This window comes from Ixodes scapularis, unplaced genomic scaffold, assembly GCF_016920785.2.
Source record: "Ixodes scapularis isolate PalLabHiFi unplaced genomic scaffold, ASM1692078v2 PGA_scaffold6__148_contigs__length_123643588, whole genome shotgun sequence".
NCBI lineage: Eukaryota > Metazoa > Arthropoda > Arachnida > Ixodida > Ixodidae > Ixodes > Ixodes scapularis.
The window spans coordinates 23,135,218-23,154,531 of record NW_024609881.1 but is presented as its reverse complement, the minus strand read 5'-3'; positions in this window follow the sequence as shown (position 1 = coordinate 23,154,531).

Sequence of the window (19,314 nt, the reverse complement as noted above, 5' to 3'; positions counted from 1 at the left end):
CAATAAATTTCCACGTATCTCGATCTAAAAAAAGAAAAAGAAACCGGGGTTGTAGGCCATTGGGATGCTTGATTTAACAAAAGCGTGGACGGGACAGCCTTGATATCGTCCCCCGTTTTTGTCTACCAAACGTCCCAGCGGCCCACAAGATTGTTTTTTAGCTTTAAGAGTAAAATTAAGGCTTCACCTTATGTCGGCTTATAGAACTTTGCTTGTTTTTACTTGCAACTTTTAAGTGGGTCAAGTCTTTCCTTTTTTTATTTTAGAAATAAAATCCACTACCTAGCCGAACTTGTGCGGGCAATTACACTGTCGTAGCTTGCAAATCCGATTTTTTAAAGATTTATCTAGGTCTCGTCTGACACCTGGACCACGTACGCTGTATAAATTTCGGTAATGTACGACGCGCAAGAAAATGATTTCTTTTTTTATGTGCTACTGACAGCTGATGAAAGCAGGCGAGACATGGACATGAAACCGATATAAGACATGAGGTGTTTTGACGAGGGGAGAGAATGGCAGATTTTATATTTTCTCAAGAACCGAGCTGGTATGTGCAGTTTTAAAATGACAGTTGAACCACCAAAATATAGCATTCCGCAGTTCTCCTATACAGGCGTGCTATAAAATTATTTGAGACATACGCTACTTCTCTGGAAAATTGTTTGACGGAACATTAGGACGTTTTCACTTCCAGAATGCTCTGTTTTGGGGTCGCGCATGCAGTTGCGCCACTATTTACCGGGCTTGTGAGAGCACTAAATAGTAGCTTCGCGGTGATTATTTGCGTTCGTGTTCATTATATTATTTAGATTTATTCTGTCCTTCACCTCCTAACAGTCGTTGCACGCTGTTTCCGTGCGCGCCCGAGAAAGCGCCGAAATTCCGTTTTAGCAGACGAAGCGTTCGCCGGTCGCGCCGCACCAGCGCCTCCTGGCTACACTTACCTTGGTTTAGCACAGAAGTAGTTTCATGGCGCCACTTACCCGTACACGGCACGTGTACCGCTCTGAATTCTGAAAGCGGAGCTGAGAGGCATAGCAGAGCCGTAAATGCAGAGCAGGGGGTCAGAGCAGAGGGTCAGGCTATGTATGATCTCTACGGGTCAGGCAGAGGGTTTTCTGGTTAGTTTCAGTTTCGGTCTGGAGGTTCGCGGCACAGCACCGCCACACTGTTTATCACGTGCCTCGCTCGGTTTGGGTACAATTCCAGGTTGTTAGTGGACTGTTTTTTTTGTTTTTAAACTCAGGTTAGGCTCGCTCAGTTGTTAAGTTGTATAATGTTTTTGTTGATCGTGAATAAAGATGTTTTGTTGCGTCATCAGCTGGCTCTGCATTTTTGTTGTGACGTGAGCCTTTCACTGATTTACAGGTGTACGTAACATTGTGTACGACAGGCAATAAACTCATGTTTACAAACAAACCGGAGCGCCCCTAGCGGATGCCACCGGCGCCGCGCATGCGCGGTGGATGGTGGGCAAGAAGCCCGCCGTCGCCCATAAAGAAGCCATTGAATTGCGTTGTTGTCGGCGTCGGTAGGAGTTCCCGTGCTCTTTTTTGCGTTGGAATTGTTGATTCTACGTCCTGCTAACAATGTCTGACTACTTGAGCGGCTTCAGCAAAACTAATGAGGCAAAACTTTGCGTGAATAATGTGACGTGCGGCGATTAATTTCATGTGGACGCCGCAGAATGGGCGCTAAAGCCTGACTCCCACGATGAGATTCTGCTCGCTATTTTCAGTCGCGACGTCGCTCGGACTGCAAAAGTGTGGACCGTAGCTGAGATGGTGGACGTCGATACTGAAAACCGCAAGTAGAATCGGGCATTACGAGTCGGTGATGGCCACTGGTAACAATGATCAACATCTTCTTGTATCTGTTTACACTTAGCCTACTTACCCCAACCAACCTTCAAAAATGTTTTGAGGCCTGCACTTAGTTCTTATCGCAATTACCGGGTCAACGTTTTGTTTACGGACCGCTGTCGTTTGAACGAGCTGACGACGAAAAGCAGCCAAGTTTGAAAGAGCAGACGACAGTTCGAACGCATGTGCAATGGAGTACGGGCAAGAAGCACCGCGTCCCGCGTCAACAAACCATTCGAATGTCACGTTGTCGGCGTCTGTGTGAGCCTGCATACTCTTTTTCGCGTTGGAATTGTCGATTCTACGTCGTCATCGCAATGTCTTACCACTTTAATAACCTGAGCGAAATTATCAAGGCTCGTTACGCTGCTAAACTTTTCGTAAATAATTTGACGTGCGGCGATTCATTCGCATGAACGCCGCAGAATGGACGCCAAAGCCATGATGATATTCTTCTAGCTATTTTCGGTCGCGGCGTCGCTCGTGCTGCAAAAGTGTCGGCGATGATCGACGTCGATACTGCAAATCGGAAGCGGGAACAGACCAAGCGTAACAAGTCGGTGATGGCCACCCGTACCAATGATCAACATCTTGTACCTACTGCTTTCACCGAGCCTACTTCAGTCTTTTCAGGCCTGCAATTACTTCTTATTGCAATCACCGGGTCAAAGTTTGGTCTACTGGCCGCTTTTGTTTGAACAAGCAGACGACAAAAAGCAGACAGGTTTGGCAGAGCAGACGAAAGTTCGAACGATCAGGTGGCCGTGTGAATTTGAAGACGCACTGAACCCGTGGGTGGTCCGGACAACTTGGCGGTTTTCTCTCGTTCATGTTGGAACAAAGCAAATACATCTGGCGACCACAAAGTGTTGCCCGCACACGCAATCGTAGTTCGACAGCGTCTGGTTTGCCCTTTTCACGGCTACTATCCACGCTCTCGGACGAAGGGAGAGGGCAGAAACACATGAAAACTGATCTTCAAACCTTTCCAGACTCTCTTGGTACTGCCCCCGTCGCAGCATTTTGACGAGAAGGCAGGTTTTTTGTCTCATATCTTCCAAAGGAACACAGGAATGCATGTCTGGCACGGCGACTTCTGCCAACACCACCTAGACTAGGCTTCTGCCCACCGCCCCAGACCGGAAGTGCGTCCGGCGCGCCACCACCGCGGCGTGACGTAGGAGAGTTGAGTCAGAGCCTCCTAGATAAGTGTACTATGCCTCATATACGGCTCTGCTATGCCTGTCAGCTCCGCTTTCAGAGCGGTACACGTGCCGTGTACGGGTAAGTGGCGCCATCAAACGACTTCTGTGCTAAACCAAGGTAAGTGTAGCCAGGAGGCGCTGGTGCGGCGCGACCGGCGAACGCTTCGTCTGCTAAAACGGAATTTCGGAGCTTTCTCGGGCGCGCACGGAAACAGCGTGCAACGACTGTTAGCAGGTGAGTGACAGAATAAATCTAAATAATATAATGAACACGAACGCAAATAATCACCGCGAAGCTACTATTTAGTGCTCTCACAAGCCCGGTAAATAGTGGCGCAACTGCATGCGCGACCCCAAAACAGAGCATTCTGGACGTGAAAACGTCCTAATGTTCCGTCAAACAATTTTCCAGAGAAGTAGCGTATGTCTCAAATAATTTTATAGCACGCCTGTATAGGAGAACTGCGGAATGCTATATTTTGGTGGTTCAACTGTCATTTTAAAATTGCACATACCAGCTCGGTTCTTGAGAAAATATAAAATCTGCCATTCTCTCCCTCGTCAAAACACCTCATGTCTTATATCGGTTTCATGTCTATGTCTCGCCTGCTTTCATCAGCTGTCAGTAGCACATAAAAAAAGAAATCATTTTCTTGCGCGTCGTACATTACCGAAATTTATAGAGCGTACGTGGTCCAGATGTCAGACGAGACCTAGATAAATCTTTAAATAATCGGATTTGCAAGCTACGACAGTGTAATTGCCCGCACAAGTTCGGCTAGGTAGTGGATTTTATTTCTGAAAATAAAAAAAGGAAAGACTTGACCCACTCAAAAGTTGCAAATAAAAACAAGCAAAGTTCTATGGGCCGACATAAGGTGAAGCCTTAATTTTACTCTTAAAGCTAGAAAACAATCTTGTGGGCCACTGGGACGTTCGGTAGACAAAAACGGGGGACGATATCAAGGCTGTCCCGTCCACGCTTTTGTTAAATTAAGCATCCCAATGGCCTACAACCACGGTTTCTTTTTCTTTTTCTAGATCGAAATACGTGGGAATTTATTGATTTTCCCTTGTAACTTTTGACTGAGGGAAGTATTTTTCTTGATATTTTAAGTAACTAAATTCACCACCTAGCCGAACTTGCGTGATAAATTACAGTGTTATAGCTCGCAAATTCGAATTTTTTTCGATTTATTTAGGTCTCATCTGACACGTAGACCACATATCAGTATATATCAGGATTAATCTATATTTATTACAGATGTGGTGACATTTCGTATTTTTAGAAGCCTGTTTGGAGCGAAAATAGTGCATATATCAGCACTGGTATGTGCTAGGCATCATTTACATAGTATCTCCATAGGCAAGTCATCACATTGAAATACATCAGCGTCATTTAGCGCTAGTATACTTGCTAATATATATGACTACAAACACCTATACGTGCCGAAAAACAAACTCCTGGGAGATAGTTTAAGGAAGTGGTCCAGTGGCTAACACGTTACCATTCTGAAAAATAAATCGAGAAAATCCAGCTTGAGTTTCCAAGCATTTATTCACAAACATTTGTGTACTTCACAAGTGGTGTTAAATAAACCATTCTAAAACAAAAGAACACTGACACCCCCCGAAATTATTATTTTTTTTTAACTTTTTGCCAGGCGATTTATTATGGTATCAGAAGACTACCGAATCAATATGCTGCTACAGCGTCACGTATATTTTTAATAAAGTTTTAAAAAAAAACCCAACTGCTTGAAACCGAAACCGAAACTGGACTGGGGAGTCTAGAAGTTTTTGCGCGACACAAGGGATAATAAGTCAGTAGACACGGACAAGCCCCTCTACTTCCTTCTGTCGCGCAAACACTACTAGATTGCACCATGAACCCACTAGGCCAACAAGTGTTAATGGACTGGAGAGGTAGAAGAAATATAGGAAGAGGAGAGTGGTGGCTGTGATACTTCTCTCCCCCCAAAACAACGCATTTGCAGCTTTTTAGAAGCCACAAATAATGGGCATCATATGTCTTTTCCATCTCTAATATTGTGTGCCTGCCTTCGATGACGTACGACTCTGATCTTTGGTGGTTGTGTCTAAACCATAAAAACGGCACATGGCCACAGAGAAGAGAGTAAAAGCGCGACTCAAACCGGCCAGCTCTCGATCGGAAAGAAAACAAATTTTGAGCAGCGAATTGTTTTCCGGGTAGTTGGGCTCTCATATGTAATTTACAAATAAAAACCTTGGCAAGCATAAATACACTGTCAGTGTCCCTTTAAACCTGTAATATGTTCTGCGTTTTCGAATAAAGCCAATAAAAACCAGAAAACGCTTGTCGATAAAAAAATTTGTTATTTATAAATTTTGTCAATTTAGATTTGTCGTAAAAACTCGAAATTTTTTGGGTCTGTCAGCTTTAATAAACCGAACAGGCCTTTATATCACCTTGGCTCCGCGAGCCAGCTTACGATTCACCTCGTGTTTAGTGTCAATTTCCAGTTGTAGGTGTCACAAAATTGCTGTTTAGTCTTTTGTAATAAAAATAAGCTAGCCTCCCCACAACCACAGTCGAATATGTTTCACGCATGAAAAGGCTCCTTTACTAAATTTGGAAACTGCTGCTTTCTACTTTTCATTCACTTCGGCTAGAAAAGCCACTCTGAATTTTATGTACCACAAACTAAAACTCCGAAAAACTCTGCATGCATTTTGCTCAGAAATGAAATCCAATACGCAGAACCCCAAATATGTTACAAATAAACACTGAGCATACTCCTTTTACGACAATGCACTCAGTTTATCAGTCGAAGTTCACATATGTAAAGAATGTTACACACAGAAGATGACAAAGCATTTAATTGCAGATACACAAGTGATCACTATTATATTCAAATAAGGAAGAGAAAAGGATGGTTTGGCCCTAATCATGACGTCCTATTTCAGGCATGACCTGCTGCATACCACATTGTGGCTCAAGCAGACGGAAGCCAGGTCAAGAAAGGAACTTTGCACTCCACGAAATACCATCAGACCCGGATGAACGAGCGAGCTGGCTACAAGCTATCAAGAGAGATGACTGGCTGCCATCAACCTACTCCATGGTTTGCAGTCGGCACTTTGTGCCATCCGACTATGTTGAGGGCAAACGCCGGAAGCTGAAGAAGGGCGCTATCCCAAGCATCTTTTGAAGCATGCCGCCTTCAAATATCACTAAGATGAAGGACGCTATCAGAAGGAAGTGCAGCACTCCATATTCATCAGAAGTTCCCAAGAAGAGGCAATGCCTGGACACAGGCAGTTCGCAAGTGACTGATGCGACATCAAGCTCTACACTGGACACTCCACCTACCTCCTTTCTGTGCAATGAAGGTGCTGAACGAATCCAAATCATCTGGACATCTCCAGCGAGCACCTTGGAGCCTCAAAACAGGCAGGCATCAGAAGAGTCAGACAGCAGGTCATGCCAACAGCCAGTGCTGTTCACCCATCAAGGAACACAGGCAGACGTTCGAAAGATGTCAGCACAAATAACCGTAGAGAAACGTAAATGGACCCGACGAGTCACCACCCTGCGAAACCAAGTGGAGAGACTCAAGAACACTGTTGACATATACAAAAAAGACTTGGAAAAGTTGCAAAACCTGAGGGAAGAAGATGATGTCAAAAATTTTCTTAACATCCGTGAACAAGCAAAGGAAAAGAACGTGTCGGCTATGTTTCTAGTCGACCAAGTAAAGAACTACCATAAGAAAATCCCAAGTTGGACAGATCATGCTATCCGTCACTGCATTTTGCTGAGACACATTTCTACAAAGGCCTATGAACACATAAGGTCGGAAGAGCTTTTTAAACTTCCCAGCAGGAACACTCTGCAAAGCTACATTGGAGCTGCCTCAGGTCAAATTGGCTTCAGCGACTTGGCGAAGGCTCGGCTTCAAACAGAACTGCACAACCTGGCAAACACACAATCAAGGACATGCTCTCTCATTATTGATGAAATGCAGATCAAACAGAGCTTGCAGGACAACAAGCAGCAGGATGTCTTTGTGGGCCAAGTGGACCTGGGACCATTGACTGAAAAGACCAAACAGCTCATCCTGGCAAATTCGCTGCTGTGCTTTCTCATGAATGGGCTCAGCATCCATACCGGATCCCTGTTGCCTACTTTTTTACCAAAGGGTTAACAGGAACCGAACTGGCCAAGCTTCTGCTTCATGTCTTGGGCAAGGTGGAAGACGTTGGCTTCAAAGTACTCCAGATTGTAACTGACAATCACCGAGTGAATGTCAATGCAATGAAGCAGCTTTGTGGGGGACTCCTTACACATCATATCCTGCACTCAAATGACCCGGAGAGGATTCTGTTCCTTAGCTTTGACTATGTTCACATCTCGAAGAATATACGGTCCCAATTCCTGGAACGCAACTTTGGAAAGGACAATGAGATCAAGTCCTTCTACCTCAAGAAGTTGTACGAGCTCCAGAGAGAGGCGGCTGTCAAGCCAGTCAGGTTCCTGAGTCGCAAACATCTTTTCCCTAGCAACATAGAGAAAATGAATGCCAAGAGAGCAGTCCAGCTCTTCTCCCCTGAAGTGACCGCTGTGGTCAAGCACCTCCAGGAACAAGCTGGCCATACGAGTGACCTACTGTATGCGGACGCAGGACCAACCATCTTCTTCATGGACTCTGTGTACCGCTGGTTCATTTTGCATGATACCAGTAACTGCACACAACACATACACCAACGCTATCCAGATGTGCGCCAGTATGATCACCCAGATGACCCTCGTCTGGAATGGCTCGAGTTTTCATTCCCAGCCTACCTCGAGCAGATCAAGAGCACAGCAAGCCCATCACAGTTCCTGACGACAGAAACCTACGAAGCCCTTCTCTTGACAACATACTCGACAGTTGCATGTGTATAAGACCTTCTAACCAAGGAAGACTTTGGATTTGTACTGACCAGGAAGTTCAGCAGCGACGCCATTGAGTCCCTGTTTGGCTCATTGAGACGATCTCAGAGGTGCCAGCTTAGCGTTCGGGCTGCAATCTCAGGAATTGAAAAGATCCTGAAAACTGGTCTCATCACATCTTCCCAGCAGAGCAAATGTCTCACATGCTGCCTCGGCCTCATCGGGTATGACTTCAGCGATTCGGTGCATACCACCAACAGTGTCAGCTGCCACGCCATTCCAACTTCCAGAGAGTGCAGCGGAAATTTGAGAAAAGCTGTCAGATCCCAATGTACAATACCTGCCAAGCCTCGAGCTGTCGGCGACAGAGCACGTTGGGGGCTACATTGCCCGTGTTGTACAAGGACACTTTTCATGCTTCTTCTGCATACCTCTTCTCACAAAGCCGAAGACAAACAGTGCCTTGAAAGGGATCACAAACCACCTGGACCGGGGAGGCCTTTTGTATCCCTCAGATGAACTTGCCCACCTTCTCAATGCCCTCAGGATGTTTGCAGCGGATGTGTTGTCGTACAACCTCAGGAATTGGCAGCCCCTCGAAACTCTTGTGAAGTTTGCACTGCCAGCAGTGTATGACTCTCCTTTGCTGCTCTGCCCAACGAACAATTCAAGGCTCATCGCCGTGAACTGATCCATCTTGTCTGCACAAAGTTCTTCAGACCACTCCTTGTTAACTATGCCTTCTGTCACACATAGATTTAAGATGTTTGCACGAAAGCCTCTATCTCGGAAGTTTCAGAAGGTGAGGTAGAGTGCACGCAAAGGCAGATTAAAGCAGTCTTTTTTTTCTTCTTTTTCTACCTCTAGTCAAGCGGAACTCTGTTCATATGTATTTTATTTGTCCTTTAAGCCTTGGCATTTAGTGATTTTGTGTCCGAGTTGGTCTTTCTGCGCAAATTATGATATATGTATAAAGATTTACTGGGTGCCTTTACTCCCGCTAATAATTCCAGCACCTGCTACAAGTCGGTTTTCCCTTAAATTTTGTCAGATTTCCAGCACTCGTCACTGCAACGTGACTCGATCACGTTCCACCAGTTACATAGCACACCACTGCTGCAATGTATTGCGTTGCTAGGGTTTGTTTTAATGCGTTGAAACGCATCAATTATAAAAAAAAGGGAGACAAAATGTTGTTGCAAAACTTCTTTCAGCAGAACTGCTGTCCCTTATTTAGATACAGTTCGATTCTTGCTTATCACTGCTCACGACGTAATATTTTTTTTCCTTTACATAATTTAACATGCTGAAAATTTAGACACGATGCAATATTATTATATGGAAAGCCTTTGACCAGCGCGACTGCGTAATATAGAAAGCCAAACTCTCGACCGACGTTTCATTGCCTTGCCTGACCTTAATTTTGCTCTTTTCCGACAGTCGAGCTTGCAAACCCTGCTGGCCGAAATTATTAATACCGCAGCGCTCTTCCTACTTACGCATAACTCAGGTTAAGATTGCGTTGTAACCCAGATACTGCTCCTCATCCGGGGTTCGAGTCCAATCACAGCGGCTCATGGGGTTCTCACCGAGTTGCCGCCGTGCACGCCGATATTTGGCCATTTGGCCGCCGAGCACGTCCTGCGAATCTTCTGCTCCTTCGGGAAGGCCCATGGGCTTCACCGCACAACACAACATGTACGCCTAGCTGGCGCCGCCATGCGGGAACCACACGCACTCTTTGCCGGCCGCCTTTGCATTGCCGGAGTCACGAGCTGACGGGCATTGTACACTTATCTAGGAGGCTCTGGTTCAGTGCCCTTTTTAGCCTCGACCGCAAGGAGCAAAAGCGAACAATAATCTCGAACCCAGACGCTCACGGGGAGGGGGGGCTGCGTCGGCCTGCGCCGCCGCTTCCCGTTGAGGGCTTCTTCGCTGGTGTGTGTAGAGACCGGCGACCGTCGAGGCCAGAGAGGAACGAACACATACACGCGCCTGGTCCGGGTGGAACGAAACAAGTAACTTCATCTGCCCCTTTACTCTCTCATATATATACAACCTAATAGTAGCGACCCCTACCACAACATCCCCCTTTCTCAGAAACATCACTCGTGGATGAACACATCAGGACATACTACCTCACTACAAGTTCAGTCTCTTTGGAGCTGCTCCCCGCAGGGGGCACCTGTGAAAGCAGGTGTTTGGAGAGTGGCGTCTCCACGGACCCCGAGCCCTGCGGGTTCGCCCGCCCACGTATGGCTGTGCGTGGCCTTCCCGTGTCTGGGGAAAAGGGCATCCTGGTGGTTGAGCCGAGCCCGGGGTAGGTTTAGACCCTTCGGGGCCCCCCGGGCGAGGTAATACACCACTTCGGCCCCCGCTTCTCATAGACGGGAGTCCTGGTAAGGCCAGGCCAGGATGATTCAGCCTAGTCGCCACTTCTACTATCTCCTCCTCTCTTTCACCCTTGTCTTCTCCTTCTTTTCACTCTTCTCATTCCTCTTCTTTCCTTTTTCAACTCCTTTGGCGGCAAGGGCTAACCTTGGGTGGCGAAAGACCTCTTGTCCAAAACCACACTTGGTTATAGAAACTTGGCATACTAATAGAGTAACGTCTTCAGCCAAGCCCATCTTGTTATGAAGCGTTACCTATTCCCTTGTTGGGCTCGGTGGTGGGCGGTGCACCACAGTTTCCGAAAACCATTCCCCTCTTATGGGTTCTAAGCAAAAACAACCTGATCGGCCTCCGAAAAGAGGCCGGACCGAAGCACTATCCACATTTCTGAAACGAGACAACTCAAATGATCACTTCACAAGATTTTTCGTTCTACATTCCGATGACTCTTCTATGCCACTCTCAAGACTGTCTCCATTCCTTGTTGCTAAAGTTCTTCAAAACACACTCGGAGCAAAATATGAAGCAAAAAAGCTTTTTTCCGGTGATCTTCTTGTCGAGATTTATGAAAGGTATCAGGCAACTGCCCTCCTCAATCTGAATATGATTCATGATCTCAAAGTGACCGTATCTGCACACCGTACGCTAAACACCATTCGCTGTGTGATATCTGAGGATGATCTCATAACCAGTTCCGAAGAGGAAATCGTGGAGGGTCTAAGCACTCAAGGTGTTGTGGCCGCAAAACGAATTAAAATCTGTAAGGACGGCGAGGAACAACCTACGAAACATGTCATACTGACGTTCGAGAAAAACTCGTTGCCCCCTACCGTAAAGGCGGGTTACATTAACTGCAAAGTGCGGCCATATGTCCCAAACCCGCTTCGCTGCTTTCGCTGCCAGCGATACGGTCACGGTTCACGAGCTTGCCGTGGTCGTGAAACCTGTGCCAGGTGCAGCGGCTCTGACCATACTGCTGACGACTGCAACCTCAACTATAAATGTGCAAACTGCAACGCCGACCATCCTGCCTACTCTCGATCATGTAACCACTTTAAAAAGGAAAAAGAAATACTTGCTCTCAAGGTGAAAGAAAACATTTCCTACCAGGATGCAAAGCGCCGCCTCTCTGCTTTTCAGAGAGGATCTTTTGCCGAGGCGGTGTCCAGCAGAGGACCTGCACCGTCTAAGGTATCGGTGGCGACCCAGGTGTCTTTTTCAGACCACGGGAAGCCACTGCAGTCCTCTGCGCCCAGGCTGAAGCTTGCACTTCCTGGGCATTCTATCTCAGCTGCGAAAGCAGCAGATCCACATAGTCGCACCAAGGACATAGGTGCCGCAGCTGCGACGGAGGTTACACCTTCGTCCCCGCATCCTGGTCCCTCCCCTCAGGCAACGGAGCGAGTGTCTCGCTCCTCCTCCCTGGGGAGAACTTCCCCGTCTAGGAGGCAGCACGTGCCACGTGCAACAGACGATACCGGCGGGACAACGGGCCGACCTAGCACGTCGACCGCTGGCCCATCAGGTCAATGCAGGGGCCGTGGGTTGCCCCTACGATCCCTAGACAACTCTAAGGCCTCCAGTAGGCCTGCCAAGAAGTCCCTAGAAGCAGAAAAGACTGCAGAGGCAGGCGACCTTTCTGCCCCAGAACCAGATTCAGAGGATATGGAGTGGCAGACCCAGAAACCAAAACATAAAGGGAAAACACCAGTTTTCCCTCCTAAATGAAGCATCACATACATCACCCCTTTTTCCATCGCTCCTCTGATAGTTAAATTTCTATAAAGAATGACGGCGATCATTCAGTGGAATTGCCGAGGTCTACTGAGGAACTTTGATGATATCGAGTTCCTCCTGGAGCAACACCGCCCACATGCTTTATGTTTACAAGAAACGCATCTCAGTTCAAAGCATACTAACTTTCTTAGACGCTACCATATTTTTAGAAAAGACCGAGAGGATGCATGTATTTCTGCAGGAGGAGTTGCAGTGGTTGTCCCAAGGCACCTTCCCTGTTCCGAAATCGCTCTTAATACTGCGCTAGAGGCAGTAGCGGTGCGTCTCCTCCTTCACAAAGTAGTGACTGTTTGTTCTTTGTACATTCCTCCTTCTTTTACATTTTCGATAAATGATTTTAATGATCTTTTACTCCAACTTCCGGAGCCCTTTCTTTTACTTGGAGATTTTAATGCCCACAACTCTCTATGGGGTAGCGACCACGTTGACGCCCGTGGTCGACTGATAGAATCAATTTTAACGTCTTACTCACTTTGCCTTTTTAACACGGGAGAACCAACCTATTTTAGCCCATCCTCATTATCATCCTCGTGTATTGATCTTTCCATCGGTAGCGCTTCCATTTTTACTTCTTTTACGTGGGTCGCATATACTAACCCACATGGAAGCGATCACTTTCCAGTTTTCTTGAAAAACAACTTTTCCCCCAAGTCCTTGCCGATGCGGACTGCCCGTTGGAAGTTCGAGAAAGCAGATTGGTCTGTTTTTACCGAGTCAACGCAGCTTGCCTGTACATCATTTGATAAAATCTCGGTGGACCAAGTTACAGAACTGTTAAGTGAGTCTATTCTTTATGCAGCATCTCTTGCTATTCCTATGACTTCTACGCATCTCCCTCGGAGACCCAAGCCGTGGTGGAATGAAGAGTGCACTGAATCGAGAAAAAAAAAAAAACAGAGCGTGGGTATTTTTCGACGTTACCCCACGCAGAGTAATCTCCTCGCGTTTAAACAAATGAAAGCTCGGGCAAGATACATTCGCCGCCAATCTAAGCGAGACAATTTCCAGGGGTATGCCTCTTCAATTAATAGCACTGCAACACTAAAATAAGTCTGGGATAAAGTCCATCGGATCGAGGGGCGATACCATGCTTTCGCAGTCCCACTTCTTTCCCACAATGGGATCTGTCCAGAGAGCCTAGAGGGTCAGGCCAATCTTCTTGGTCAGCATTTCGCTCATGTATCAAGTTCCAAAAACTCTTCCTCTGCATTTCTTCGATACAAAGAGCAAGCGGAAGCGCATGCCGTGAAGACCTCAGGTGGTGTTCGCGAGGCTTACAATCAACCCCTCACACAGCACGAGCTCGAAATGGTCCTTCGCTCAACTAAGCCTTCATCTCCTGGACCTGATGGTATCCACTACCGGATGCTTACTCACCTTCATCCTTCTACGCTACTCCTTATTTTGTACCTCTTCAATCGCGTCTGGCAAGAGGGTAGATTCCCACTGGCATGGAAGGTAGCCACAGTCATACCACTTCTGAAACCCGGGAAGGACGCTTCGTCCGCATCTAGCTACCGCCCAATTGCCCTCACCAGTTGCCTAAGCAAGACATTTGAACGCATCATTAATAAAAGGCTCATGTACTTAGAAAAACAAAACATTTTAGATAAAAATCAGTGTGGTTTCCGTTCCTGCCATTCCACTGTTGACCACTTGGTGCGTCTTGAAACCACAATTCGTGAGGCTTTTATTAATAAACAACACTGCGTATCAGTGTTTTTCGACTTGGAGAAGGCATACGACACAGCATGGCGCTATGGAATCCTTCGTGACTTGTATGAAGTAGGGGTACGTGGCAGGTTGCTTGCTATCATAAAGAGCTATTTATCTCAGCGAACGTTTTTTGTGAAGTTGGGCACTGCTCTCTCCAGAGAATTTGTTTAGGAGGCTGGAGTTCCGCAAGGCGGTGTCTTGAGTGTTACTCTCTTTATAGTCAAGATGAACTCAATAGCCCGGTCTATACCTCCATGTGTGCAATATTCTCTTTATGTGGACGATCTCCAGATATCCGTTTCATCATGCAATCTTTCCATTTGTGAACGTAGACTCCAAGTTGCAGTCAACAACCTCTTGAAGTGGGCAGACGAAAATGGTTTTAGGTTTTCTCCTGATAAGACTGTGTGTGTCTGCTACTCTCGGAGAAGGGGAACCTCCGTAGAGCCTTCCTTACGAATGCACCAGACTCCCATCCCGGTAAAGAAGGAGCATAAGTTTCTGGGTCTTATTTTCGACCGTCAACTGTCCTTCATATCTCACATAAAGAATCTGAAGATAAAATGTCAGAAATCACTGAACCTCCTTAAAGTTCTGTCCCACAAGACATGGGGCTCTGATCGTCTATGTCTTTTACAAATTTATCGTTCTGTGATTCGCTCACGTCTGGACTACGGTAGCTTTGTATACGGATCTGCTAGGCAATCAGCTCTTAAGGCACTAGACCCCATCCATCATCAGGGACTTCGTTTAGCACTTGGAGCCTTCAGAACGTCGCCTGTGCTCAGTCTCTATGCTGAAGGAAATGAGATGTCCCTTGACAGACGGCGTTTCTCCCTAGGGTTTATGTATTCGTTAAGGATACGTTCAGTCGCTCAGCATCCAGCCCGGGAGGTTGTGGAGAGCACTAGATACCAGAAGACATTCGAAAACAAGCCTAGCATTATCCCTCCATTCGTGATGAGAAACAGGATTTTGGCAGAATCTATTGGGATAGACAGTAAGCTCCCAGTTGATACAGTTGCAAGGATGGTGGCTCCATAGGATTTTAACTGCATACGTTGTGATTTTTCATTAACAAAGTTCAATAAGAAGGATACCCCAACTGAGGTCATGCGACAAGAATTTTTCGAACTCCACAAGGAACACAATTCTCATTCCCACTACTACACAGACGGCACAAAAACTGAATCATTTGTTGGCTGTGCCATGATTGGCCCTTCAGTAAGAAGTGTTCGTAGGCTTAATTCGTCCGCTACTGTTTTCACTGCTGAACTGCATGGCCTTCTGCTTGCAGTAGATCACATCATCCAAACAAGTAACTCTCGGTCAGTTGTATATACAGATTCGCTGAGTGCTTTACGGGCTCTGACATCGCTTGAAACCCCAAAGAATGCCCTCGTTGTTTTATTACAAAACAAAATAATAACGGCAACCAGGAAAGGATGTAATGTTCTATTCTGCTGGGTACCGAGCCATGTTGGAATCCTAGGGAACGAAGAGGTAGATCGTGCTGCGGGCACTTCTGGCTCCCGTGCTGTAGACATTAGGAGCATCCCGTACAGAGATTACTGTGCCCTAATTAAATACCATGTTAAAGCCCAGTGGCAAGCAGAATGGAGCCTACAGGTGTCAAACAAACTGCACATGATTAAGCCTTTTCTTAGTGAGTGGCAGAGTGCTAGGCACAGAGACAGGTTTTATGAGGTAGTCCCTTGTCGACTACGCATAGGACACACGCGGCTCACGCATGGACACCTCTTACGTGGGGAGGACCCTCCTGGATGTGAACATTGCCAGGAACCGCTGAGTGTCTCACATATCCTTCTAGAATGTCCTGCGTATGAAGAAAAACGCCTCCACTACTTTTTCCAACTGTACAAAGAGCATGTTCCTTTACACCTATGTGTGTTACTTGGAAATGAGCCACTACTCCCACCCACCCAGGTTTTTAAGTTTTTAAAAAGCGTTGATCTTTTACACAAATTGTAGCATTATTTATAATGTATGGTCTTACACTTATTTTATACATTTTGCAAATTACCAGCTACTAAAGCTCTTTCTTCTCCAAAATCCTCTTCTGCAATAGTATCATTTCTTGGCGCATCATAGCCTTAGCTGCTTTTGCGCCACAAAACCCCAATCTACTACTACTACTTTGGAGCTGCTACTCGACGGCCAGATCTCGTGCGTCGAGGAGTGTGGATCCACACATTCGCTGGTGCCTGACTTGCATCAGCTCTCGGACTTGCCCTTGGCTCTGCGGGAGCTTCCTCGGCAGAAGGCTGCGGAGGGGGAGTTGTAACCAGGCTTTGTTGTTCAGAACCTTGGGGTTGGAGGCCATTGGCTCCATCGGCCGCAGGAACCGGCAGAACCGGAGCTGGCAGGCCGGGAACAGGCTCCGTAGGTTGGCTCCCGAAAGGAACCAGGTGTCGCCGATTTCTCTGCAATACACCCCGCGGAGTTTCGACGACATAAGAGCGTGGGCGTTGCGCTCGGCTAAGCACTTGAGCAGGGCACTGTGCGTCGGTCACCCACACATCTTCGCCAGGTGAAAGTTCCCTGAGCTCGCGCACTCCATGACGACGGTCGAAGTCGGAAGCTTGGCGTCGCTTCGCCGCGCTATCCCGCTCCAGAAAGACCTGTGACTTCGGCCATGCCGGCTGGAGTTTCTCGGCAGCCTTGGGTACTTGAGTCCGGAGCTGTCGACCCATCAGCAGCTGAGCAGGGCTAAAACCCAAGACGCCAGGAGTATCTCTATAGACGAGAAGTGACAAGAACGGATCGTCGCCTTTAACCAAAAGGTCCTTCACTGTCCGGACTGTACGCTCCACTTCTCCGTTTGACTTCGGAAATCCAGGACTGCTAGTGACGTGCTTAAATCCGTAGTCTTCCGCGAATCTGGCGAAGTCGTGGGAGGCAAACTGTGGTCCGTTGTCACTTCGAAGTACCTCAGGGATCCCGAAACGCGCCATGACACTTTTTACTGCAGAAATCACGGCTTGACTTGACGTGGTTCGCAGTGTCATTACTTCAGGATATCGTGAGTGATAGTCCACCATCAGTAGAAAATCTTGGCCGCTTAAGTGGAATAAATCGACTCCTACCTGTTGCCAAGGTAGCTCTGTTGGAGGCGACGTCATGAGAGGTCCAGCCCGCTGTACCCTCGTCGATGAGCAGCGCTCGCACTTCTCGACCATGGTTTTGATTTGATCGCCGATACTGGGCCACCACACCGAGTCTCGAGCCCGTGCCTTGCATCGGTTGACTCCTTGGTGTCCCTCGTGAATGGCCTGCAGGACCTCAGGTCGCAGCAATGCAGGAATAACGAGGCGTCCTCCTTTGAGAAGCACACCGTCACAAACGGTTAGTTCCCCGCGGTAGTTCCAGTACTTCATTAGGTGACACGGAACCTTGGTCTTCTGAGGCCAACCTTGGTCACAGAACTTTGCCAGCGCTGTGCACTCGCCATCTGTTGACTGTTGTCGACGGGCGCACCTTCTTGGATTGCGTGAACCACGCTCTGGACGTACAGCTCTAAGCTGTCGCAGGTTGATGGAGCTGTTCGGCTCAACGGCGCTCGGGACAGGGTGTCGGCCGTTGCCAGGAGCTTCCCAGGAACGTATAAAATCTGGTACTGATACCGCATCAACTTTATCCTCAGTCGCTGAACTCGTGGAGGAAGAAGGTCTACGTCCATGTCGCCAAGCAACGCAGTCAAGGGCTGGTGATCGGTTTCCACTGTAAACCGCAGTCCCCGGACGTACTCATCGAAGCGACACAAGGCCCATGTGACTGCCAAAGTCTCCTTTTCGGTCTGGCTGTACCTCTGCTCGGTCGCACTAAGTGACCGTGAAGCAAAAGCCACCGCCCGACGCTCGCCAGACGGTTGATCCTGGAGCAGGACTGCACCAAGACCGAAAAAGCTGGAGTCAGCAGACACTATGGTCGGGTGCTCCGGATTGTAACAAGCCATACAAATGTCTGAAGAGAGCATAGTCTTCAACTTGAGGAAGGCAGCCTGCTGGTTTGGTCCCCAGACCCACGCACTCTTCTTGCTCAGCGATTCTCGAATAGGTGCCGTGACGGCAGACAGATGTGGCAAAAACCTACCTACGCGGTTGACCATGCCTAACAGTCTACGGACACCTCCGACGTCGACCGGTGGATGTCCTGTACAGCCTCCACCTTCTCAGGGTCTGGCATAATGCCATTCTGGCTGACGACCACGCCAAGGAACTTTACACTGGTGACGCCAAACTTGCACTTGGACCTGTTCAGAGTCAGACCTGCTTTCTTTAAGCGGTCGAGAACCTCTGTGAGAGGCTTGTCGTGTCCCACGACATCTCGGCCAAAAACGAGAATATCATCAATCATATTGACAACTCCATCTTGGCCCTCCAGAATGTACGACATCTGGCGTTGAAAATATTCCGGCGCAGAGGTAATCCCGAAAGGCAACCGACAAAAGCAGAACCGTCCGAACGGGGTAATGAACGTTGTAAGTTCCTGGGACTCACTTGACAGCTTCACTTGGTGAAAACTTGACGTGGCGTCGAGCTTGGAGAAGACTCGCGCCTCGCCCAGAAGTCCAAGCACTTGATCCACTGTCGGCAGGATGTGACGTTCACGAAGCACTGCCCGGTTCAGTCGAGTCAGGTCCACGCATATGCGGTAGCTTCCAGAAAGCTTTCGGCACCACTACCATGCCTGCGCACCACGGTGTCGGTTTGGTTACTCTTCGGATTACCCCTTGGGCCTCCATCTTGTCTAGTTCAGACTTTACGACATCGCGTAGTGGGATGGGGACCCTTCGCGGAACGTGCAGCGAGTACGGTACCGCGTTCTGCTGAAGACGAATTGTGTACTGCTCCCGAAGTTCTCCGAGTCCCTGAAAGAGCTGTGTTGACAAAGTCCCGTCGAGCTCAGTAGTACTGTTTTCGGCAGAAGACACCGGAAGGTGATCCACAAACTTGACCACGCCCAACGCCTGAATTGCCGGAAATCCCAACAAGGGAACAACTTGCGAACGCACGACGTAGAGCTTCTGCTTGACGCGCTTGGTTTTCCATTCCAAGGCCGCGACGAACGTTCCTAGCACGTCCAACGGTTGACCGGCGGGTCCTGTCAACTCCCCTTCTGGGGGCTCCAGGCGAGCTGGTATCCCCGAAAACGTACTGGGGACGACGGTGACCTCCGCTCCGCTGTCAACCTTGAAGCTCAGCAGTAAGTCGTTGACCTTCACGTCTACAAACTTTGCTCTAGCCTTGGACGGACAACGGACGGCACCAAGCTCCAGCGAAGCCAACTTATTCTTGGCGCGGCAGACAGCTGCGAAGTGGCCCTTCTTGTGGCACTTGTTGCATTGCGCACGGTTAGCAGGGCACTCTGAGCGCGGATGCGGAGAACGTCCGCAAAAGCC